This window comes from Rana temporaria, chromosome 3 (genome assembly GCF_905171775.1).
Source record: "Rana temporaria chromosome 3, aRanTem1.1, whole genome shotgun sequence".
In the NCBI taxonomy this organism is placed as follows: domain Eukaryota; kingdom Metazoa; phylum Chordata; class Amphibia; order Anura; family Ranidae; genus Rana; species Rana temporaria.
In genome coordinates this window covers 295105659-295131140 of record NC_053491.1, presented here as the reverse complement: position 1 = coordinate 295131140, position 25482 = coordinate 295105659, and positions in this window count along the sequence as shown.

The following is a 25482-nucleotide window of genomic DNA, read 5'->3' as shown; positions in this document are numbered from 1 at the left end:
CATTATGGAAAGACTGCAAAAAGGGGAGACGGCGTCTTTGCGGAATGAAGAAGTATTGGCTATCCGGTGGAGGGACAAACGAAATGTACACATGCTCTCAACGATACATGATGACACCCACATGGAAATCCTCAGAAGAAACGGCCCTGTCCAAAAACCGGCATGTGTTCAAGACTATAATCTGTTCATGGGGGGAGTCGATTTCAATAATCAGATGCTCGAACCCTATCTTTCCACAAGAAAAAGCCGCCATTGGTATAAAAAAGTCTCCATATATCTTTTCAATTTGGCCATTTACAACACTTATGTCATTTACCGTAAATCTACAAGGACCCCCTTATCTTATCTTTATTACCAAGAAGAAATTGTCTCCTCCCTTTTGTACCCTGAAGACTCACCAGATGGCATTCGCTCCGATTGCGTGAGCAGACTCCATGAACGACACTTTATTGAGAAAATCCCCCCCAATGAATCAGGCCGAAAACGTCAGAAGAGATGCCGTGTGTGCACCAAAGCAGGAACTAGAAGAGACACTACATATTATTGCCCTGATTGTCCTTCCCAACCAGGCCTTTGTTTCAATCAATGTTTCCGCCGTTACCATACTTTACTAGATTATTAGGAAAGTATGGTAAACGTAATTATCATTTACGGCCACACCTCTTATGCCACTGTACATACCGCTGCCTGCTCCTGAACTGACCCTGGCTTGTTATACGACTACTCTTCTGCCTAACGATAAACTGTACCTACTCTGACTGCTCTGGAAATGACCCTGGCCTGTTATACGACTACTCTTCTGCCTAACGATAAACTGTACCTACTTCTGCCCGCTCTGGAACTGACCCTGGACTGTTTGACCACGCTTTTTGCCTGCCCCTTGGATTGATCTTTTACCCTGCTATGCTAGTGGGAACACAGGGGTCTCACATATGTGAGGGGCTCCAGAATAGTTTTTCTGGATGAAAAAACTACATTTTTAGTTTTCTCATTCCCAGATTAGGGTCTGGTTGCCCGGAGGCTTCAAAGAGATTTGGGTGGGAGAAGCCTCTACCCCTGTCCCCATTCTTTCCTGGCCTGCTACTTGGACCATGTTCCTGCTTACTACCAGGACCAATATTTTGGCACTGCTGGCAATGTTTCTACTTGCACTGGCCCTAGACTATATATGGACAGTATCCCTGCCTGTACCGACTATGGACAATATTCCTGCCTGCTGCCTGGACAATTCCATTCACTGTCGCTGACCACGTCCCTGCCTGCTGACTGGATCAGGGCTCTCCTCCTGTGGACAATTGCACTACTAAAACCACAGGTAATCCTTTTTTTTTTACCCATTACTCAGCAGAATGTATTTTAGGGTGTAATTCTTGGTATGTAAATGCTGTGTTAGAAATATGAAGGGCCTTCAAAAATGTGATAGATTGTAAGGAAATTGGATGTGTAATTTGTGTCCCTACAACACCTGATGGTGCTTCTTGGATGTTGGGTCTCTATGTGGCCACGCTATGTAAAAGTCTCACACATGTGGTATTGCCATACTCAGGAGGAGCAGGAGAATATATTTTGGGCTGTCATTTTTGCTATGTACATGCTATGTGTTGAAAATATCCTATAAATGGACAACTTTGTGTAAAAAAAAATGCATTTTCATTTTTTTTCCACATTTTCCAAAAACATTGGCAAAAAAATGAACTGTTCAAAAGACTCATTATGCCTCATAGATTATACGTTGGGGTGTTAGCTTTCCAAAATGGGGTCACTTTGTGGGCGTTTCCATTGTCCTGGTGCTCCAGGGCCTTCAAAAGTGTAATAGGTGGTTGAGAGATTAGATGTGTAATTTATGCTCCTAGAATGCTTGAAGTTGCTACTTCGGTGTTGCGCCTCTGTATGTGGCCACGCTGTGTAAAAGTCTCACACATGTGGTATCGCCATACTCAGGAGGAGCAGGAGAATATATTTTGGGGTGTAATTTTTGCTATGTACATGCTATGTGTTGGAAATATCCTATAAATGGACAACTTTGTGTAAAAAAAATGCATTTTCATTTTTTTTCCACATTTTCCAAAAACATTGGCAAAAAAATGAACTGTTCAAAAGACTCATTATGCCTCATAGATTATACGTTGGGGTGTTAGCTTTCCAAAATGGGGTCACTTTGTGGGCGTTTCCATTGTCCTGGTGCTCCAGGGCCTTCAAAAGTGTAATAGGTGGTTGAGAGATTAGATGTGTAATTTATGCTCCTAGAATGCTTGAAGTTGCTACTTCGGTGTTGCGCCTCTGTATGTGGCCACGCTGTGTAAAAGTCTCACACATGTGGTATCGCCATACTCAGGAGGAGCAGCAGAATATATTTTGTGGTGTCATTTGTGGAATATACATGCCAGGTGAGAGAAATAACCTGTTATAATGACAATATGGTGTGAAAAAAAAAAAAATCCTAATTTTGCAAAGAATTGTGGGAACAAATGACAACTTCAAAAAACTAACTATGCCTCTTACTAACTACCTTGGAATGTCTACTTTCCAAAAAGGGGTCATTTGGGGGGTATTTGTACTTTACTGGCTTGTTAGGGTCTCAAGAAATGAGAGAAGCTGTCAGTATTCAGATGTGATCAAATTGTTCAATTTTCAGAAATTGGTACCATAGCTTGTAGACCCTATAACTTTCACCCAGACTAAATAATTTCCCAATTTTTTTTTTTTTTTTACCAAAAATATGTAGCAGTATACATTTTAGGCCAAATTTATGAGGAAAAATTACTTTTTTGCAAAATGTTATGATAGAAATGAAGAAAAATTCATTTTTTTACAAAATTTTCGTTCTTTTTTCATTAATAGCGAAAAAAATAAAAATCGCAGAGGTGATCAAATACCACCAAAAGAAAGCTCTATTTGTGGGAAAAAAAGGACAAAAATTTCATTTGGTTATAGTGTTGTATGACTGAGTTATTGTCATTCAAAACGTGAGAGCACCGAAAGCTGAAAATTGGTCTGGTTAGGAAGGGTGTTTAAGTGCCCAGTGGTCAAGTGGTTAAACAGTACATCTGGTAGAGTAAACGCCTGAGATGTGCTTGTCACACTTGATCAAACACAAAAGCACTGGGGTGTTAAGCATGGTGGTACTAGAAGACTACTATATAGCAACACAACTATCTCACATCAAACAATGGTTCACCCCAACCTCAGATGCTTGTTGGGTCTGTACTGGAGCAGCATTAGTAAAGATGCCCCAACTTTCCACCTTACTCCTAGCTGACTGTTGGAAGCTCCTCCAACTGATTACCATACCAATCACAGTCCAAGCTTCTTTTAGAACTTGAAGAACTCTATTAACCTACCCAGGAGATCACTCTAAAACTCAACACGTACGAATGCCTTTTACAGTGCTAGAAGTCCTCATCCCCTATCTATCCATGCAAAAATGGAAGGACCAAAACATTCAGTGGGTGGAAGATCTTCTAGATAAAGGGACACTGAAGCCCTTCTCTGAATTAAATTCCCAATACAACATTCCCCAATCTGAGTCATATACATATATCCGACTAGCCAAATTCCTAAGGATTAACCCCCTTCCAACAATTAAAATCCCCTTCCAGATATTTGCTTTCTACAACACTCTGCCCTAAAGGTATATCTCTCTTCTACGAGGCTTTACAATGCAAGAAAACATTCTGCAAAACGGGGCATATCCTGAGATAGGAGCTGGACCAGCAAACATCTTACTCACCAGAACAATGGCATTTAAATACAAACACAGTATCTCAAGTTGCTCTAATCACTGGGAACTATCCCACAAAAAAAATTCCCAATGGTACCTAACTCCATACCGAATGACTCAGTTCTTCCCCTCCCAGTCACTTTTATGCTGTGGACAAGTAGGCAACTTAAATCATACATTATGGAACTGCAAGAGCCTAATTCGTTTTTGGAACCAAACCTTTAGTTTAATTTCCTCTGTCCCAGGCATCTAAACAACAACTTTCCACTTACATATCGCTTTGTTGTTGCACATATACTATTGGCATTTAGAATGGCTGTTACCAGATACTGGTAATTGTGATTACATCTGTTAATCTCACGTGTAAATGTGAAAAATCACTAGCCATACACTTTAATAGACTAGACAAATTTGAAAAAAGCATGGCATCCATGGTTACCTTGGGTTAAGACTTAATAACTTTTCATTATGGACTCCTTTCTGAATATGCTCCTCCTCATATAAGTACTGTGTCTATATTGCTTTATTTCCACTTGGATTGACTTAAATGTTCACCATTTATAATTGACAATTGTTACACTTGTTTTGTAATTTGAGACTGTGTACAGCATCTTTGTATTCATTTATAAAATCTAATAAAAACATTGAAAAAAAGTGGAGAAATTAAGATAGGTCTTTAGTGTTATGTTAGAGGGGACAGCACTTGAAATATATACAGATCAAATAGCAAAGACACTGACAAGACGACAAACGCTTAGGCGATTATTAAAAGCATTATGGTTCCATCCTGGTTCAAGCTTTTTAGAAGATGTGCAAGCATTCTCTAATAGGTTTGTCTAGTACCAACAGATCTACTGAAGTGGAGGAATCTTAAAGAGATGGAATCCTCACCAATAGCTGAGAGATAAAATCTACCCCCAAAGAAGGGTAGAGAAGAGAAAAAAAAAGATAGCGGAGACAAGAGTTAAAGATGGGGGTTCAAGACATAGATACAAAAAAAGGGACAGGAACATGAACTTTGTTTAAGTAAGAAAGGGCTACATAGGATTGTGGAAGAGATAGGTGGAGGAGGAAATGAAATAGAATAAGGTATAGTGTCAATGTTTATATGTAATTACACCTCCACCCTATATTCTACATTCTGACAAGGTGTGGTATATGGGTTAAAGAAAGGTTAAAGCACTCTTGTGTACTCCTAATGGGTAGGCCTGAGTAGTTAGGATGGAGCTATGGGGGTGTGGTGTTCATCTGGGCTCATGAAACCTGTAAGAAGACTCCAATAAGACGTGCAGACTCATTGGAACACATTTTACAAGTCTCTGATTGAGCAGAAATGGGCCCTTGGAGTGTATGTGTCTGAACATCAGCTCCCTGCCACCATTACTGCAAACCAGTGTAATCTGATGGAGAAGATGATCAATATCTTGGCTCCTCTTGAATAGATGACATGCCAAGTGAGTTGTTCAGATGCATTTGCCTCTGATGTAATTCTAGCAGTCACAGTGCTACAGAAAGTTTTATCAAAAGTGGATGAAGAGCACTTTGCTTGCTGCTTTGCACTTAGCAAAAACCCACTCTACTGTATCGCAACTTTACTCGATTCAAGGTAATGTTAGTTTTTCTGCTATTTTGAACTGAATAATGAAATAAAAAAAGATTAAATGTTGTTTAACATTTTAAAATGTAAGAAACTATAGTAATAATTTTTAGTTATTTCGTGAGTTTTTGGTGTAATACTCATACAATTTTTTTCTTAATTCACAGAAAGAATATACTGCATTCATTTATTGTTGTTTATTTTTAATTCTAGGTATAAAGATAGATTTTTCTGTAATGCAGACACTTTCAGGGAGGCAAAAGAAATACTGGAACTGCAAAGCATTTCTGAAGAGACAATTGTATCTGAGGACTCAAGGAGGAGCATGAAGAACCAGCTTACAAAAGGCCTCACCTCACATGTTCATCTACATCTGAGAGCAGTGCTCCAAAAGCTGCTACTACACAGCTGGAAGCTTACCTGGGAGACACTTTGCATAAGGGGGGGAATTTGGGACTTTGAGTGAGGCACATAATTGGAAACCAATAGTTTGATCCAAAAATTGTTTAATTACAAATTACACATGACATAGCACATATACATACACAAGTTATTGGTTTAATAGTCATCATAACCAATAGCCCATTATAGGGTAATGAATTGTGAGCAGGGGTCAAGTCCTGGGGAAATAAGTGTGGGAACTCTCACCCAAGATCCTCTCCCCCACCAAAAAAAAAAAAATCGCACAGCGCAAATGAAGACCGAACGTATGTGTGTGTTAAATGTACGGCAAATATATTAAAGGGGCTCATTCACAAATGGAGGAGACCAAGGGAGAAAAATATTGTTTTTTTTTTTTTGCAGGCGCACGATCAGCGGCTCACTGAGGTCAAGTGATCTGCGATTTCATTCAGAACTAATCCTGTATAACAATAATAATAATACTTAACTGGAAAAAATAAATAGATTTAATTTTAAAAATTGAATCTTAGACATACCCAGACCCAAAAAAAAAAAAAATATATATATATATATATATATATATATATATATATAAAATACATCCTTATATAAACGTTCATTAATAAACACCCTGCAGAGGTTGTAAAAGAAAGATGTGGAGAGTTTGGTGTAGTTCGGTGTGTTCTATGTGTACAGTGACAGAGGAGGGAGGGGAGGAGTGTAGTAGGGGGAGGGGAGGGGGGTCTCTTCTTTGTCTATAGACCTCCTTCTCATGCTGCTGCCTTTGTTTAATCGCTGGATTGGCAGTAAAGAAATCGCACACCGACCGGACCGGAGAGAGAGAGCGCAGACTGTACCGGGTGGGGGGGGGGGGTCCTCCTCCATGTACACACTGCTCACCTCTTCCCCCAGAAGTCTGCGCTCTCTCTCTCCGGTCCGGTCGCTGTGCGATTATTATGTAGCCACTACATTGCCTTTTTATGTGGCTTTTAAAAGTTGGACCTTGTGCAAGTGACCTAAGTCGCCTTATGTAAAACAACCGTGCCCACTGCCCTAGCGCAGCAAAGTAACTTATTTTTATATGATGGATATGATGGATGCAAAAACAAAATATACAATAAAGGAGACATAAATTTAAATGGTGACCTGAGGTAAATTTGTGTCTCCTTTATTGTATATTTTGTTTTTGATGCATCATATAAAAATAAGTTACTTTGCTGCGCTAGGGCAGTGGGCACGGTTGTTTTACATAAGGTGAATGTCTAATCTGTAATTTGAGATTTTTTTGGAGATTTTTCCATCTTTCCTTGGCTTCGTTATGCACATTAATACACATTTTTACCTGGGGTGCCCAAACTTTCAATCCCCACTGTAGATATACCGGAGTGACTGAGTACAAACAGATTCCAAGGTAAATAATAAGATAAAAGTGTTGACAGAGGTCCCACCATAATATATATAAAAGATAGAGTAAGCAATAAATGATGAAGTAGAGGGTTTAGTAATGAAGGACTGATGTAGCAAACAGACTTACCAAAGTAAATACCTGTGTAATTCCCAGATAAAAAAAGTCCAGTGCCAGTTATTGTGTGGGGGAACACAGCAACAGCAGCCAGCATACAACATGGACCAGCAAGCCAAATGAGGATATTAGTAGGCTCACAGACTAACCCAAAGGTCCTCCCCCAAGGGGGAGAGCATTCACCAAGAGTGGCCGTTGCCACCCATAATGGCAGAGAAAGCTCTCTGTGAGCCCACCAAAGATGTAAATGAGCCGCTGGTGTTGTGGCACCGGGCATGTACAGTGTGATGCATGGTGCCAATGCCCAACGGGACAAGCCCACCCATGCCCCACATGTCACATGACATCAGAAGGGAGGAGGGAGGCGCCCGGAGCACATCACAGCTCCCAGGAAATGAGAAACAATGGACAGCCCCAACATGTAAACCTGGTGTATAAATGAGCACATTGCAACTAAATTTATAAACATGTTCTGTGAAAATTATTTGAGTTTTTTATAAGTTTGTGACAAGCAAATAAAACCTTTTTATTCTTTTATGTCTTGAGTTACAGTTCTTCATAATTATAAAAAAATATATAATTAGTCTGTATTGTGCTTTGAAAACTATCACATGACATTAAAAAAGTATCAGTAATCGGTATCAGTACTTGTACTCGGTATTAAAAAAGTAATATCGGTGCAACCCTACCTAGGACCCACCCACATTAACTCTCAGAACTGGTGCAAGTGACTCCGATAGCCCATCTGAAGCTACAGAGTCTCAAAGGATCATGGGAGATGTAGCATTAGGACTGGAAAGGGAAGGAAAGCCAGAGAACTTAGAAATTCAGCCAGGAGAACAAGTGACATCACAAGCACAGAAACCTGCTGTATACAGCTAAAGGAGTTAAGTTACAAATAATCTATCACCAGGGTTGTAAATTATTTACTTGCACAATGCATCTGTTGTTTTGGGGAGGAAAAGCTGGAGTTCTTCTTTAACCACTTCAATACCAGGCACTTTTACCCTCTTCCTGCCCAGGACAATTTATAGCTTTCAATACTGTCGGATTGTGAATGACAATTGCATGGTCATATAATGCTGTACTCAAACACATTTTTTATCTTTTTTTTTTTTTCTTTTGGTGGTATTTAATCACCACTGAGTTGTTTAGTTTTTGCTAAACAAATGAAAAAAGACCGACAATTTGAGAAAACAATATTTTTTCTTAATTTCTGTTATAAAATGTTGTAAATAAGTAACTTTTATTGAATATATGTTCCCTGTTAAGGGATAGGGCATTGGACTATATGAATGCAAAAGGAAATTGTCCAACTACTGGTCGTGGAATCAACAGTATTAGCTCTGGAACCACAGAGAACATGTAGCAAGACAAAATTTGTAAAAAAATATAACTTTAATAATTTACATCATTTATACAGACAGAGCTAAAAAACATGATCATATAGAAAATTGTAATTCACCATTGATTGACTTAAATATTGTTATACACAATGAGTCCTACATGTTTCGCCCGTTGGGGCTTCCTCATGCACATGTGTGTATACAAGACAATCTATAACAAAAGAAGTAAATGGTGAGACATTCTGGATGCAGAGAACACAAACAGTTATCGCATATTCGTCAAAATGTCAGAGTTTATGTTTCACAACAAATGAAAAGAATGTATCATGTAGTTAGCCAAGTATTTTGTTTATATATATGCTGCTATAACCAAAATTATATTAAAATACATTTAATAAAGAGAAAGTATAAATATTGAAAACCGTCCTAATCTTATAATATACATTGGCATGGAACACAGAAAGTACCTCAGTGATGATCATGGATCGCAGGCCAGGGAATCACCTTTCAGGGTTGCTGGGTGGTGTTGCAACCTGCGACTTGAAAGGTTTGCGCAGAAAATGCAGTGCCAGTCAGTCCTATTGGGGAGTGCACAGGAGCAGGCTTATGATACAGGTTAAAAAGGAAGTGTATAGTGGATTGAAGATTAGTGAAATTAGAAAGTGACAACGGACTTATAGATGCATAGGGAATGTTTAAATGTATCGTAGAGTCTATCAGATGAAAAAATATAAATATAAAGAGAATTTGTTTATGTTGTTGAATAGTAACTTTTATTCTTCACTGATGTGCACTGATGAGGCTGCACTGATGGGCACTGATGAGGCTGCATTGTTGAGGAAGCACTAATATCTATCACTGATGGGTACTGATAAGTGGCACTGATGGGCAGAATTGATGGGCATTGATAGGTGACACTGATGGGCACTAATAGTTGGCACTGATAGGCGGCACTTATAAGGAGACACTGACGGGAATCACTGATTGGCACTGAAAGACATCACTGGTGGGCATCACTGATGGGGCTGCACTGATTATCAGCGTAGACCCCTCCATCAGGAAAGCCGCTTATCGGCTCTCCTCTACTCATGCGCTGTCAGCATGAGTAGAGGAATGATGATAATCGGCACTTCCTTTTTACACTGTGATCAGCTGTGATTGGAGATTGCTGATTACATGATAAAGAGCCCATGTTATAGGCTCTATACCATGATCGGAGATGCAAGACGTGTATCCGAGCATCACACCGCACCACACCGATCAGCGTGCCGCGTGCCCCTCGTGTCACGCACAAGCAACAGGTTGTGAAGAACGTTATATAATGTCCAGTCACAACAATTTAACCACCACCTGGCCGTCATTTTTTTATAGGCCAGGCGGGATATGGTTAAGTTATCTAGTTTAACCTGAAGCCTACCCCTAGCAAAATGGATGTGATCTGGATTAATTTTTATTTAAGATCCTACATGCCAAAGTTTTAACATGAAGGAGTGGTCCGTGGTTGTCGGGCAGAGGGGTCCTTATTAGATTTAGAAATTACTACAATTGCAACTTGAAGCTTGAAGACCCAGCAGAAGCAGCATTTTTGAGCGATGTAGAAGTAAAAATTCTGTACTTTGATCATGTACAGTATCTCACAAAAGTGAGTACACCCCTCACATTTTTGTAAATATTTTATTACATCTTTTTATGTGACAACACTGAAGAAATTACACTTTACTACAATGTAAAGTAGTGAGTGTACAGCTTGTATATTTGCTGTCCCCTCAATATAACTCAACACACAGCCATTAATGTCTAAACCGTTGGAAACAAAAGTGCGTACACCCCTCTTCCACTCATCCATGACGACATCACAGAGCTGGTGGATGTTAGAGACCTTGCGCTCCTCCGCCTTCCATTTGAGGATGCACCACAAATGATCAATAGGGTTTAGGTCTAGAGACATGCTTGGCCAGTCCATTACAGTACCTTTACCCTCAGCTTCTTTAGCAAGGCAGTGGTCCTCTTGGAGGTGTGTTTGAGGTAGTTTTCATGTTGGAATATTGCCCTGTGGCCCAGCCTTTAAAGGGAGGGGATCGTGCTCTGCTTCAGTATGTCACAGTACATGTTGGCATTCATGGTTCCTAGACATGTGCACTGCCAAAAAATTATTTTTTTCGTTAATGTTATTTTCGTTTTTTTATTTTTTCGTAAATTCGTAAATTCGTGAAATTCGAAAAATTTGTTTTTCCCGTTTTTGTTTCATTCGTTTTTTTATATTTTTTCGTAAATTCGTAAATTCGGGAAATTTTCGGATTTCCGAAAAAGCAAAACACGGAAAAAATGAATGAAACGAAAAAAACGAAAAACGAAAAAAAGGTTTCGGAAATTTACGAATTTTCGAAATTTCGAATTTTTCAATTTTCGAATTTTTCAATTTTTCAATTTCGAATTTTTCATTTTTCGAATTTTTCTATTTTTCAATTTTCGAAATTCGGAAAATTGAAAATTCGAAACTTGTTCAAGTTTCGAATTTTCAATTTTCCGAATTTCGAAAATTTTCCGTATTTACGAATTTACGAATTTTCGTATTTCCTTTTTTTTTCATTTCCGAATTTTCGTATTTACAATTTTCGGATTTTCGGAAATTCGGAAATACGAAATTTTTTCGGATTTTAGAATTTTCGAAATTCCTAATTATTTTTCAAATTTCGAATTTTTCAATTTTCGAATTGTTCACTTTTCCAATTTTGAATTTTTCAATTTTCGAATTTTTCAATTTTTCACTTTTTCAAATTTCCGAATTTCGAAAATTTCGAATTTTTCAAATTTCAGAATTTCGAAAATGTCGATCTTTTCAAATTTCCGAATTTCGAAAATTCGAAATTTCGAAAATTGAAAAATGTTTCAAATTTCGAATTTTTCAATTTCCGTATTTTCGTATTTACGAATTTCGAAAACTCGAAATGGAAAAATTCGAAAATTGCCTACAGTCAACCATGATAGTGGGAGTGTCATGGTCTAAGGCTGCATAAGTGCTGTTGGCACTGTGGAGCTACAGTTCATTGAGGGAACCATTAGACATGTGCAATTCGTTTTGTTTCTAATTCAATTTTTTTACGAAAATTCGTTAATTACGAATTTTCGCATTTACGAATTTTTTATTTACGAATTTTTGGACTTCCGAAAATTTAGAATTTACGAATTTACGAATTTTCGTATTTCCGTTTTTTTTTTTCCGAATTTTCGTATTTACAATTTTCGGATTTTCGGAAATTCGGAAATACGAAAAATTTTCGGATTTTAGAATTTTCGAAATTCCTAATTATTTTTCAAATTTCGAATTTTTCAATTTTCGAATTTTCGAATTTTTCACTTTTCCAATTTCGAATTTTTCAGATTTGGAATTTTTCAAATTTCCGAATTTCGAAAATTTCGAATTTTTCAAATTTCCGAATTTCGAAAATTTCGATTTTTTCAAATTTCCGAATTTCGAAAATTCGAAATTTCGAAAATTGAAAAATGTTTCAAATTTCGAATTTTTCGATTCCCGTATTTCCGTATTTACGAATTTCGAAAATTCGAAATGGAAAAATTCGAAAATTGAAAAATTCGAAAATTGAAAAATTTCTGAAAAATTCGAAATTGGAAAAGTGAAAAATTCTAAAATTCGAATTTTTCAATTTTCGAATTTTTCAATTTTCGAAAATTCGAATTTTTCAATTTTCGAAATTTCGATTTTTGAATGTTTGAATTTTTGAATTTTTCGATTTTCGAATTTTTCGATTTTCGAATTTTTCGATTTTCGAATTTTTCGATTTTCGAATTTTTCGATATTCGAATTTTTCGAATTTCGAACTTCGATTTTTTCCGTTTTCAAATTTCGAATTTTCGTATTTCCGAATTTCGAAAGTTCGAAATTTCGAAAATTGAAAAATTCGAAATTCGAAAATTGAAATTTTTTTACATTTCGAATTTTTCAATTTTCGAATTTCGAATTTTTCAATTTTCGAATTTTTCAATTTTCGAATTTTTCAATTTTCGAATTTTTCAATTTCGAATTTTCGAAATTCGTAAATACGAAAATACGGAAATTGAAAAATTCGAAATTTGAAACATTTTTCAATTTTCGAAATTTCGAATTTTCGAAATTCGGAAATTTGAAAAAATCTAAATTTTCGAAATTCGGAAATTTGAAAAATTCCAAATTTGAAAAATTCCAAATCTGAAAAATTCGAAATTGGAAAAGTGAAAAATTCGAAAATTGAAAAATTCGAAATTTGAAAAATAATTAGGAATTTCGAAAATTCTAAAATCCGAAAAATTTTCGTATTTCCGAAAATCCGAAAATTGTAAATACGAAAATTCGGAAATAAAAAAAACGGAAATACGAAAATTCGTAAATTCGTAAATACGAATTTTCGGAAATACGAAAATTTGTATATTAGAATTTTCGGAAATACGAAAATTCGTAAATTCTAAATTTTCGGAAGTCCAAAAATTCGCAAATAAAAAATTCCTAAATACGAAAATTCGTAATTAACGAATTTCCGAATTTTCGTAAAAAAATTGAATTAGAAACAAAACAAATTGCACATGTCTAATGTAGTGTTGCTCACGAATATTCGTATTGTGAATATTCAGCTTGAATATGGCATATTCGAGTATTCGCGAATATCTCGAATTTCGCGGCCAATATTCGCTATTCCGAATATAAAAAAAAAATGCGAAATTTCGCTAATGCGAATTTATTGCGAACATTTTTTTTTTTTTTTCTGATTGGCTCTGATGCAAAAGAAGGGCGGAGAAAGTATTCTCAAATATTCAGAAATAGAATATTCGGAATATTTTATAAAAAAAAAAAATGTTGTGAAATATTTTGACAACTGTGGTAGGAGAACTCTGATTGGCTCTGATGCAAAAGAAGGGCGGAGAAAGTATTCGTGAATATTCGGAAATCGAATATTCGGAATATTTTATCGAAATTTCGCTAATGCGAATGCAAAATTGATTGCGAGATTTTGACAACTCTGATTGGCTCTGATGCAAAAAAAGGGTGGAGAAAGTATTCGCGAATATTCTATTTCCGAATATTCGCGAATACTTTCTCCACCCTTCTTTTGCATCAGAGCCAATCAGAGTTCTCCTACCACAGTTGTCAAAATATTTCACAACATTTTTTTTTGATAAAATATTCTGAATATTCGATTTCCGAATATTCGAGAATACTTTCTCCGCCCTTCTTTTGCATCAGAGCCAATCAGAAAAAAAAAATCGCAAAATGTTCACAATAAATTCGCATTAGCGAAATTTCACAATTTTTTATTTTTTTTTAAATATCACGAATATTCGATTTTAGCGAATATTTCACGAATATTCGGCTATATATTCGTGATATATCGCGAAATCGAATATGGCGTATTCCGCTCAACACTGGTCTAATGGTTCCCTCAATGAACTGTAGCTCCACAGTGCCAACAGCACTTATGCAGCCTTAGACCATGACACTCCCACTATCATGGTTGACTGTAGGCAATACATGACTTTGTACTTCTCAGCTGGTTGCCGCCACACACGTTTGACTCCATCGTTATAAGATAAGTTTATCTTGGTCTCTTCAGACCACAGAACATCAGTAATCCATGTCCTTAGTCTGCTTGTCTTCAGCAAACTGTTTGCAGGCTTTCTTGTGTATGATCTTTACAATAAACTTCCTTTTGGGACGACAGTCACGCAGGCCAATGTGATGTAGTGCGCAGCGTATGGCCTGAGCATGGACAGGCTGACCCACCACCCCTTCAACCTCTGCAGCAATGCTGGCAGCACTCATACATCTATTTCCCAAAGACAACCTCTGAATATGACGTTGAGTACGTGCACTCAACTTTGGTCGACCATGGCGAGGCCTTTTCTGAGTGCAATCCTGTTAAACTGCTGTATGGTCTTGGCCACTGTGCTGCAGCTCAGTTTCAGGGTCTTCGCACTCTTTACTTTAGTTGCCAGTGGACCCCGAAAACCAGGCACTGCCTTCAAGATTTCTAAGGGCATAAATTTGGGATTTCACTCCTCACTACCTATCACTACCTATCACAGTTTTGAAAGCCTTAAAATGCTAGATATCACAAGATAACACAAAAAATAACAAATGACCCCATTTTGGAAATTAGACACCCAAGCTATTTGCTGAGAGGCATGGTGAGTATTTTACATCTCTCATTTGCTTTTTAAAAATCAAGAAAGAAAAGTTTTTGTTTTTTTTCTTTTTTAAATTGTCAAACCTTTGTGACAAAAAGCGAGATCTGCAAAATACTCACCATACCTCTCAGCAAATAGCTTGGGGTGTCTACTTTCCAAAATGGGGTCATTTGAGGGGGGGGTTGTGTGCCATCTGGACATTCCATGGCCACCGAAACTGTGATTGGCAGTGAGGAGTGAAATCAAAAATGTACACCCTTAGAAAGCCTGAAGGCGGTGCTTGGTTTTTGGGGTCCCGTACATGGCTAGGCTCCCAAAAAGTCTCACACATGTGGTATCCCCGCACTCAGGAGAAGCAACAGAATGTATTTTGGGGTGTAATTCCACATATGCCCATGGCATGTTTGAGCAATATATAATTTAGTGACAACTTTGTGCAAAGAAAATAATTATTTTTCCTGCAACTTGTGTCAAAATATAAAATATTCCATGGACTCGACATCAAATAGCAAATAGCTTGGGGTGTCTACTTTCCAATATGGGGTCATTTGGGGGGTTTTGAACTGTCCTGCCATTTTATGCACAACATTTAGAAGCTTATGTCACACATCATCCACTCTTCTAACCACTTGAAGACAAAGCTCTTTCTGACAATTTTTGTTTACATGAAAACATATATATTTTTTGCAAGAAAATTAAGTTGAACCCCCAAACATTATATATATATTTTAAAGCAAAGACCCTACAGATAAAATGGTGGGTGTTCTATTTTTTTTCCACACAGTATTTGCGCCGTAATTTTTCAATGGATTTTCATGTATACCAAGCACGACATGCTTTAAAATTGCGCACAAACACGCAGTAGCGACAAACTACATACATTTTTTAAAAGCCTTTACAGGTTACCACATTAGATTTACAGAGGGACTACTGCTAAAATGACTGCCCTCTATCTGACCTTTGCGGTGATACCTCACATGCATTGTGCAATTGCTGTTTACATATGATGCCAGACCGATGATTGTGTTCGCCATTGCGCAAGAGCAGGGGTCCCCCTGCAGGGGTGCTTTTTTTTTATTTATTTATTTTATTTTATTTTATTTTTTTTTTATTTTTAAACTGTTCCTTTCATTTTTGTTTTATTTTTTATAATTTTTATTGTTATCTCAGGGAAAGTAAATATCCCTTATGATAGCAATAGGTAGTGACAGGTACTCTTTTAAAAAAAATTGGGGTCTATTAGACCCTAGATCTTTCCTCTGCCCTCAAAGCATCTGACCACACCAAGATCGGTCTAATAAAATGGTTTCCCAATTTCCCAATGGCGCTGTTTATATCCGGGGGGGCATTCCCTCCCACTGCTTGTAAAAGCAGTCTAGAGGCTAATTAGCTGCTAGGATTTCTATTACATGAAAGCCGGCCGCTGGCTGAAAAGAATGATACCAAGATGATACCTAAACCCGCAGGCATCATTCTGATATCACCATTCAAAGTCCAGAAACATACCAGTACGTTTCTGGTCCTTGTTGGACATATATTGTATTCTTTTTTTCATGCAGCCTGTTGGCTGAACGAAAAAAAGAGATTGATCGGTGGGTATGCCCACCATTAGAATACCTCCCTTCATCCACCCACTTCTAATGATAGGCATACATGCACCATTTATATATGCCGAAGCATGGGGGCATCTATATATGCCGCGTAGACACTTTCAGAGTTTTCCACGGGCAAGTCTCCATCGGAATTTCGGGCGTATGTACACGGCATTAGGAGCAAAATCGCTCCTCCGCCCCTGCTGCCCTCATGCTTCGGCATATATGCTCTTTTTTTTAACTGTGGGGGTGAAAACACCTCCTACAGCATTGGAGTCACGGCTTTATGTATCTTGGGAGAAAACACTGTTGCTGTCAAGATAAATAAATCCACGCTGCAACTGAATGGCGTACCTGCTAAGCAAATGATGGTTAACATTAAAACAAAGTAACATTACAGTATAACAGTAAGACCTTACCATACCATACCTGCAAAGCAAATACCAAAAAAAAACATAGTACATTTTTTTTAATGCAACCTGTGCCTAAAATATATATATTCCAAAGCATGGGGGCATCCTCCCGCAAAAAAGTTATGCCGCGTACACACAGTCGGACTTTTCCACAGGCAAGCTCCATCTGAATTTCGACCGAATGTATGCAGCATAAAAAGTTATGCCGCATACACACGGTCTGACTTTTCCACAGGCAAGCCTCCATCGGAATATCGACCGTATGTATGCGGCATAAAAAGTTATGCTGGGTACACACGGTCAAACTTTTCCATGAGCAAGCCTCCGTCGGAATTTCAACCGTATGTACACGGCATTAGGAGCAAAATCGCTCCTTCGCCCCAGCTGCCCCCATGCTTTAGCATATATGCTCTTTTTTTAACTGTGGTGGAGAAATCACCTCATACAGCGTTGGAGTCACGGCTTTATGTATCGTGGAAGCAAACACTGTTGCTGTCAAGATAAATAAATCTGCACTGCAACTGAATGGTGTACCTGCTAAGCAAATGATGGTTAACATTAAAACAAAGTAACATTACAGTATAACAGTAAGACCTTACCATACCTGCAAAGCAAATACCAAAAAAAGCATAGTAAAAAATAAAAAAAATGTTTAATGCAACCTGTGCCTAAAATATATATATATATATATATATATATGCTGAAGCATGGGGGCATCTTCCCGCAATTTTTTTTTGCCGCATACACACGGTCAGACTTTTCCACGGGAAAGCTTTCCGTCAGAATTTCGACCGTATGTACGCGCCATTAGGAGCAAAATTGCTCCCCTGCCCTTGCTGCCCCCATGCTTCGCCATATATGCTATTTTTTTTAACTGTGGTGGTGAAATCACCTTCTACAGCACTGGAGTCACGGCTTTACGTATCTTTATGCAAACTATGTTGCTGTCAAGATAAATAAATCCGCGCTGCTGCTGAATGGCGCACCTGAAAACAAAAAAATGGTTAACAATAGAACACAGTAAACAGTAAAGTTTAAAAAAATGACATACCTGAAAAGCAAGCATGATACAACATAATAACAAAACATTGCAGAATAGAATACAGTAAAAAAGAGCAGAACAGTAGAGAGAAAATAGAGAGAGAACAATAAAACGACAACTATTTTATTTTATTTTATTTTTTATATATATTTTTTGGTGCTTTTTTTTTGTTTTTCTTTTTTTTACACTTTTTTTTGTAACTGTAAGGCCGGGTACACACGAACAAACATGTACGGTGAAAGCGGTCCGTCGGACCGTTTTCACCGTACATGTCTGCCAGAGGGCTTCTGTACGATGGTTGTACACACCATCGTACAGAAGTCCGCGCGTAAACACTACGCGGGGCGTGTCCGCGTCGTCGCCGCGACGATGACGCGGAGACGTGGGCGGGCCTGCCATTTAAAGGCTTCCACGCATGCGTCGAAGTCATTCGACGCATGCGAGGGACGGCGGGCGCCTGGACATGTACGGTAGGTCTGTACTGACGACCGTACATGTCCGAGCGGGCAGGATTCCAGCGGACGGTTTTAAAACACGTCCAGGAATATTTGCCCGCTGGGAAAAGGCCCGGCGGGGAAATGTTTGCTGGAATTCGGCCCGCTCGCGCCCACACACGACCGAACATGTATGCTGAAACTGGCCCGCGGACCAGTTTCAGCATACATGTTTGGTCGTGTGTACGGGGCCTTACAACTGTAAAGGTTGGGTTCCAGGTTTGGGTCTCTCAAAATGCGATGGCATCTTGGGAGACCCTGTGTAAGCGTGTCCTAGTCTGTCAAATGCTGTACCCTTTGCTAAAACTTCACTAGTGTATGGTAGCGTTCAAAACATTTACCAATGCAAAGACCAGGATTGTCAGGACAGCCTGGACAATAATAACGGTTGTCACGCCTATATCCGTGCTTGCTACGGACACAACATCTTCTTTGGGGGGTTCGTTGGGTAGGGGTACTCTCGAGGACATACGGAAAATGCCCCTCATGCAGCCGACTTACAGCATTTGGTTGGGAATGGTGAGGTGCAGCACCGCCTTGATACAGAAGGGCTGTGACTAGAGTTGAGCGGACACCTGGATGTTCGGGTTCGGACCCGAACCCGGACTTTGAAAAAAAAGTTTGGGTTCGGGACCGAACCGACCAGAACTTTGAACCGAACCCGAACCCTATTGAAGTCAATGGGGACCCGGACTTTTGACTACAAAAATGTCTCTAGGGGGGCGTGGTTTGCCTTGAAGGAAGATGGCTGCCTAACTCGAGAGCTCCGTCTCACCTCAGCCCTACCTTCGCTTAATTGCGGGAATTCCACGGTTCTTTTGGCTCACACTATGGGGACGTCTTCCCGTGGAAGCTCAGCGTCCCGTTCAAGATCACCGAGAGACATCTCCGGTACTAATCAGACTATCCCAGAGCTCTTCAGAGCACAGAGGTCTGTCATGGCGGCCCCGCTTCCCGCCTCTTCATCTCCTCAGCACAATGTGGAGATCCTGCTTACCCCGACGACCCCAGCTCCCGCATCGGGGGAGAGAAATTTATCACACTCATCCCCGTTGAGTATCCAGGATCTCCGGGCGGTGGCGGCGGATATTAAGGATACGTTATCCGCGGCGATTTCGGACCTACGTCAGGAACTCCAGGCCATAGCGGGAAGAGTCCAGAAAGTGGAGAATGCGACGATGGTTCAACACACGGCCATCAAAAGAGTCGCACATAAACTGGACTCCCACACCCTACAGCTCCGTGACATGCAACGCCATGTCGAGGAACTCGACAACAGGGGTCGGAGGCACAATTTGAGAATCAGGGGGCTCCCTGAAACCGTTGAGGTAGACCGGATTACGCCAGCAATCACGAGCATTTTTAATAATCTCCTTAACAGACCACCAGATAAGGGGATTGCTATGGAGCGCATCCACAGGGCTCTCCGTCCACGGGGCAAAGATACTGATCCCCCGAGGGATATTATCTGTTTTATCAATGATTATGTCATAAAGGAGATGGTTCTAAAGAAAGCCCGGGAGAGTGAGCGTTTAGATTTTGATGGCCACCAGATTCAAATCTACCAGGATCTCTCAGCCATCACTCTCAAAAATCGTAGGGACATCCGTCCCCTCCTGGATGCACTGAGACAAAGGGGGATACGCTATCGCTGGAAATTCCCCTTCGGATTATCGGCCACCCATCAAGGCCGGTCGGCCCTCCTGAGAGTACCCGAGGAATTGGAAGCCTTTTGCAAGCACTTGGACCTGCCGCTAGTACCCTTGCCAGATTGGTACGCGGAGTTTCAAGTCCCTGAGCTCTCCCGCCGCAACTTGGAAGAAGAGCCAATGGAAGCCCAGGATACCAGATACCGCAGGAGAAGGTCTCCATCCCCATCGGACCGCGACCCCATCGACCACGGGCGCCCACCGCCTGCCAGCCCGTCAACGGCTCCAATGCCGCGCAGAGCCCGCCGTGACCGCTAGAAGGACCTCCGCCGCTTGGATGTGACCCTGATGCTTCGTACCTGTCAGGTTTGCCTTCGTGAACAACTGAGTCTGGACGCCACTCCCTTCCTGGCCTGTACTGTCGGGAACGTTGGACGCGTTCTCCCATCAGTGCTATGGCCCCCCTTTGCCCCGGACATGCACCATGACTCCGCTGCCCATTCCCCGTGGCTGACACCCCTCGGGTTACTCCTGCTCGGGGAACACCTTCCGTCTGATGCCTGTTCCGCCGGTTACTGGCATATCCGTTGATCCCCGGTACATGGCTTGTGAACCGAATGGCGCATACCTGCCCCCCGGAACTGAGAAACACTGTCAGTTTGTGTTTTTTCCCCGTCATGTTGCCTCAACCAGAACACAGCAGACATTATGTACTTGTCTTTTGCCGGAAAGTCCCGTAATGTACTGATTAATATCGTATTCATTCTTGTTACTTGGGACTGTTTAACCTATGCTTGCACGGTTATAGATAGGGTTGGGAAATGATGTCTCTTAGAAGTCATGTACGACATACATGAAGTGATCTAGCTACACCCCGATCCTTGCCACATGATAGATTATACACAGACAGGCCACCCCCATGGGAGGGAACTAATGGTTCGGCCCTCGGCTATACGATCCTTAGACAGGATAGAACCACCCTATCATTTAGGGGCCCCCAGGGTGTCCCAGGAAGATTCCAGGCATCAACGGATAATGTCTCCCTGAGCGCACCTCGATAGTGGAACCTCCCCTGTAACCTTCCCCACCTCAAGGCTTAGTTGCTTCATGTATTGCGGGCTTGAAGTTTACCACAGCTCTCTACCGTTATTTTTATACGGCACCCGGGTCACATCCTAGGTTGAGGAGCCCTTGAGATCGCTCTTGCCAGAATTGTAAGTTGATGTTTTAAAGGAAAAAAAAAAAAAAATATGAATGTTCCTTATCTTTATTTAACCTATCCCTCTGCAAAGGCGTTCTGGGAAGACCTCTGTTACGCCTCTTGCGAACGGACGCGCCCCGCCTGCTTGCATTTTGCTCCAGTTTGGGCTTTGGTAGAGATGGAGAGTTTTGCTGTATTCAATCCCTCTGTTTTAAAGTCTTCCCGAGAGACACACCAACCCCCTCACGGTGGTCTGTGTTACGTTTTTGACCACTGATTGATTCCGGTCCCTCTGTTCCCTTCTCATTCCCCCCCCTTTGTTTTTTTTTTGCTTTTTTTTCTTTTTCCCACGGGCCTATCTCCTGACGTCAGGAGTGGGTTTGTGTACGTGACCGGAACCCTTTCCCCTAGACCCATCCCCTGTTACAGATCCTTAAGGACCTCTTGTACGGTCTGATCCCCCCCTATCGCAGCTCTACTGGTTACGCCCTTTCTGCCCTACGGTGATCGATCTAGCCCCTGTTCATAATGTCTGATACTGTAATGCCCACGGAGGGCCACACGCTTAAGATTGTATCTTTGAACGCGCAAGGCCTCAACATTCCTGAAAAGCGGTCCCACCTCCTGTTAGATATGCACCGGGCTAAGGCTGACATTGTCTTCGTGCAAGAGACTCATTTTAGAACCGACGCTACGCCTAAGCTATCTAATCATTATTTCCCCACGGTTTACCATGCACCTAACCCGAGTAGCAAATCCAAGGGGGTCTCTGTGCTGATAGCTAAACGCTGCCCTTTCCAACTTTCTGAGGTTATGGCGGACCCGGAGGGGAGATACTTGTTTCTCAAAGGCACTTATCTCAATCGACCCATTACTCTTGCTAACATCTACGTCCCTAATTCTCGACAGGTAGCGTTTTTTAATAAAGCTTCGGGAGTATTGGCCTCTTTTAAGAACGGCATTTTGATATTAGGAGGGGACCTCAATACACCGCTCAATCCCACTCAGGACACGTCTACGGGCACTTCGTCCCTACCGTATACAGCCCTAAGGCGCATTAAAACACACCTTCAAGATGTCCTCCTACACGACACCTGGCGTACCCTAAATCCTGCAGGTAGAGATTACACCTTTTATTCTTCACCTCACAACAGATACTCCAGGTTAGACTACCTATTTATTACACAAGAAGATATTCCCATGCTAAAAAGTGCTTCCATTGACCCCATGGTCCTTTCGGACCATAGCCCGGTCTCGATCACGTTGTCCTTCACGGAACTACGCCCGAGATCACACGTTTGGAAATTAGACCCGTCATTACTCACTGTCCCTTCCATAACCGCAGATTTGGAGTCTCGCCTTAAGCTTTTCTTTCAGGAAAACAAAACAGATGATACGGCCCCCATTATTAATTGGGAGGCCCACAAGTGTGTGGTGAGGGGCATTTTAATTGCTGCTGCCGCTAACCGTAATAAGGAAAGGCGGAAACAGCATACAGAACTCCTGGAGAGGATCCGGAGACTGGAGGGGGCCCATAAACATACGCTTGCCCTAAAGACATTGCAGGATCTAATCCAGGCGCGAGCTGAACTCCTGGAGATTGTAGGAAAACAAGTTAGACGAAAATTCATCTTAGCTAAAAGAACGTTTTATGAATTTGGGAACAAGGCTAGCAGAATGCTTGCGCGGACCTTACAATCTAAAAAAGCCACAACGACCGTTCATTCCCTGACTGATGAACGAGGTCAGAAATTGCTTTCTTCTCCCGACATAGCTAAGCAGTTTGTGACTTATTACACTAACCTTTATAACTTACCCCCACCTGACTCACCTACTACACAAATCGCGAGACGAGGAATGATGGAGGAGTTTTTGAGGGAATTTGGCCCTACCCGATTGTCGGAGGAGGCTATACTTGAGCTAGACAGACCCCTCAACGAAAGGGAGGTGGAATTAGCCCTGAAGCAAATGAAACCGGGCAAAAGCCCGGGGCCGGACGGTCTTACGACAGGGTACTACAAATCGTTTGCGAAGACTCTTACACCATTCTTTCTCTCTGCTTTCAACTCCTTTGCCGATCGCACGGTTCCTCCACGAGACTTATTGACTGCACACATAGTAGTAATACCAAAACCTGACAAAGACCCCACAGTAGTGACCAATTATAGACCCATTTCTTTACTCAACACGGACTTAAAGTGGTTTGCCAAAGCAATTGCAAACAGACTTCTACCCTATACTCCAAATCTTGTAAGTCTGGACCAGGTGGGTTTCGTTCCAGGTAGAGAAGCGAGGGATAATACCCTTAAAGCCCTTAATGTCCACCATTGGCTTTCCTCCAACAAATCCCCGGGATTTTTCCTATCACTTGACGCGGAGAAGGCATTCGACAGGATGGCGTGGGATTTTATGCAGGCGACCCTGAAGGCCATAGGTCTACCCCTGACTATGCTGAATTACATTTCAACGCTTTATGCGAGCCCAACAGCAAGGGTTCGTGTGAACGGCTGCCTGTCGGATGCCTTCTCCATTTCAAACGGTACTCGTCAGGGCTGCCCCTTGTCCCCCCTAATTTTTATTTTAACCCTGGAACCATTTTTGAGAAGACTTCGATCTAACCAGACAACTAGAGGCATTGACATAAAAAACCATACATACAAAATTGCTGCGTTCGCGGACGACATTTTACTTTTCCTGTCCGACCCACTTACGACTATTCCTAACCTGTTAAAGGACTTTGAGAACTTTAGACTTTTATCCAATTTTAAAATAAACTTTGCGAAGTCATCGGCCTTAAACGTTTCCTTACCCAATGCGACGTGCAATCTTTGCAAATTGAACTTCCCATTTACATGGAAGGACCGTGCTATTACTTACCTAGGTATACAAATCCCTGGATCATTATCTGACTTATACACCCTGAACTATGCCCCATTGCTAAATAACATAATACATGACCTGCGAAACTGGTCCCAAAAGCTTTTATCGTGGTTCGGCAGAGTCGCGGTCATTAAGATGAATGTTCTACCGCGGATCCTCTATACGTTACAGACAGTTCCTATTAAGCTTCCCCCAGCTTTTTTCTCCTCCTACAGAAAAGCTTGTACTGACTTTATTTGGAACGCAAAACGCCCGCGTTTGAACTACACCCGGCTCACTGCACCCAAATTGACGGGTGGCATAGGATTACCCGACATTTATAAATATTACGTGACCTGTGGCCTGACCAGAATAGTAGACTGGAACGTACACAGTGATCGTAAGCATTGGGTACAACTTGAACAGGTATTTTCACCTCTTCCTCTCCCCCATCTCCCGTGGATCGTACGGCGTAGTATCCCGGCGGAATGCACAAGTCACCCTTTGATTCGCCCCTCCCTATTGGCCTTCCACGAGGCCTGTACCAAATATGGCATCTCCGATTTTCTAGGCCCTATGACTCCTCTCAGAATGAACCCCGACTTCATCCCCGGAATGCACCCCGCCTTTTTGTTAGACGGTTGGCCCCATAATAACGTACTGGCGGGTCAATTTTTCGCCAATGGGCAGCTCTTGCCACAATCGGAGCTTGCTTCCAAAATGTCCAAAACCGTCTTCCCATTCTGGACATACTGTCAAATCCGCCATTTCCTTGCTAAAAAGGCTCCGGGATCGAAATGGTCCAGGGCCACAACTCCGTTTGAAATTATATGTTCTAGCGGACAGCCACAAAGACACCTCATTTCGACTATTTACACACATTTGTTTTCTTCACACACATGTAAAGACAATTGGGCCAACCGACAGTGGGAACGTGATCTCGAGCTTGACCTCTCGGAAAAGGAATGGGAGGACATTTACAGACTGGCACACAAAGGCTCAGTCAATGTACAGATACAGGAGAATGCGTACAAACTTATCTCCAGGTGGTACAAAACCCCTCTCAAGCTGCACCGCATTAACCCCGAAATCTCGATCACTTGCTGGAGATGTAAAAGAGAAACGGGTTCTTTTCTCCACATGTGGTGGACATGCCCCAAGCTTCAACCATACTGGGAGGAAGTTTACAAGCTTATATCACGAGTCACCACGATTACATTGGATTTCACACCCGCTCAGTTTCTTCTCCACCATGCACAGTCGATCCCGCAGGGCTATTACCGGTCTCTAGCAATGCACATGGTGAATGCGGCTCGGATGTGTATACCACTCAAATGGCTTTCGCCCAATCCTCCGTCTATTCCAGACTGGTTCCAACGTATCCATAAAACAATGGAGATGGAGGAATTGATTCACCAGGCGAAGGACACCCCTTCTAAATTCTTTGAGACATGGGCCTGTTGGATC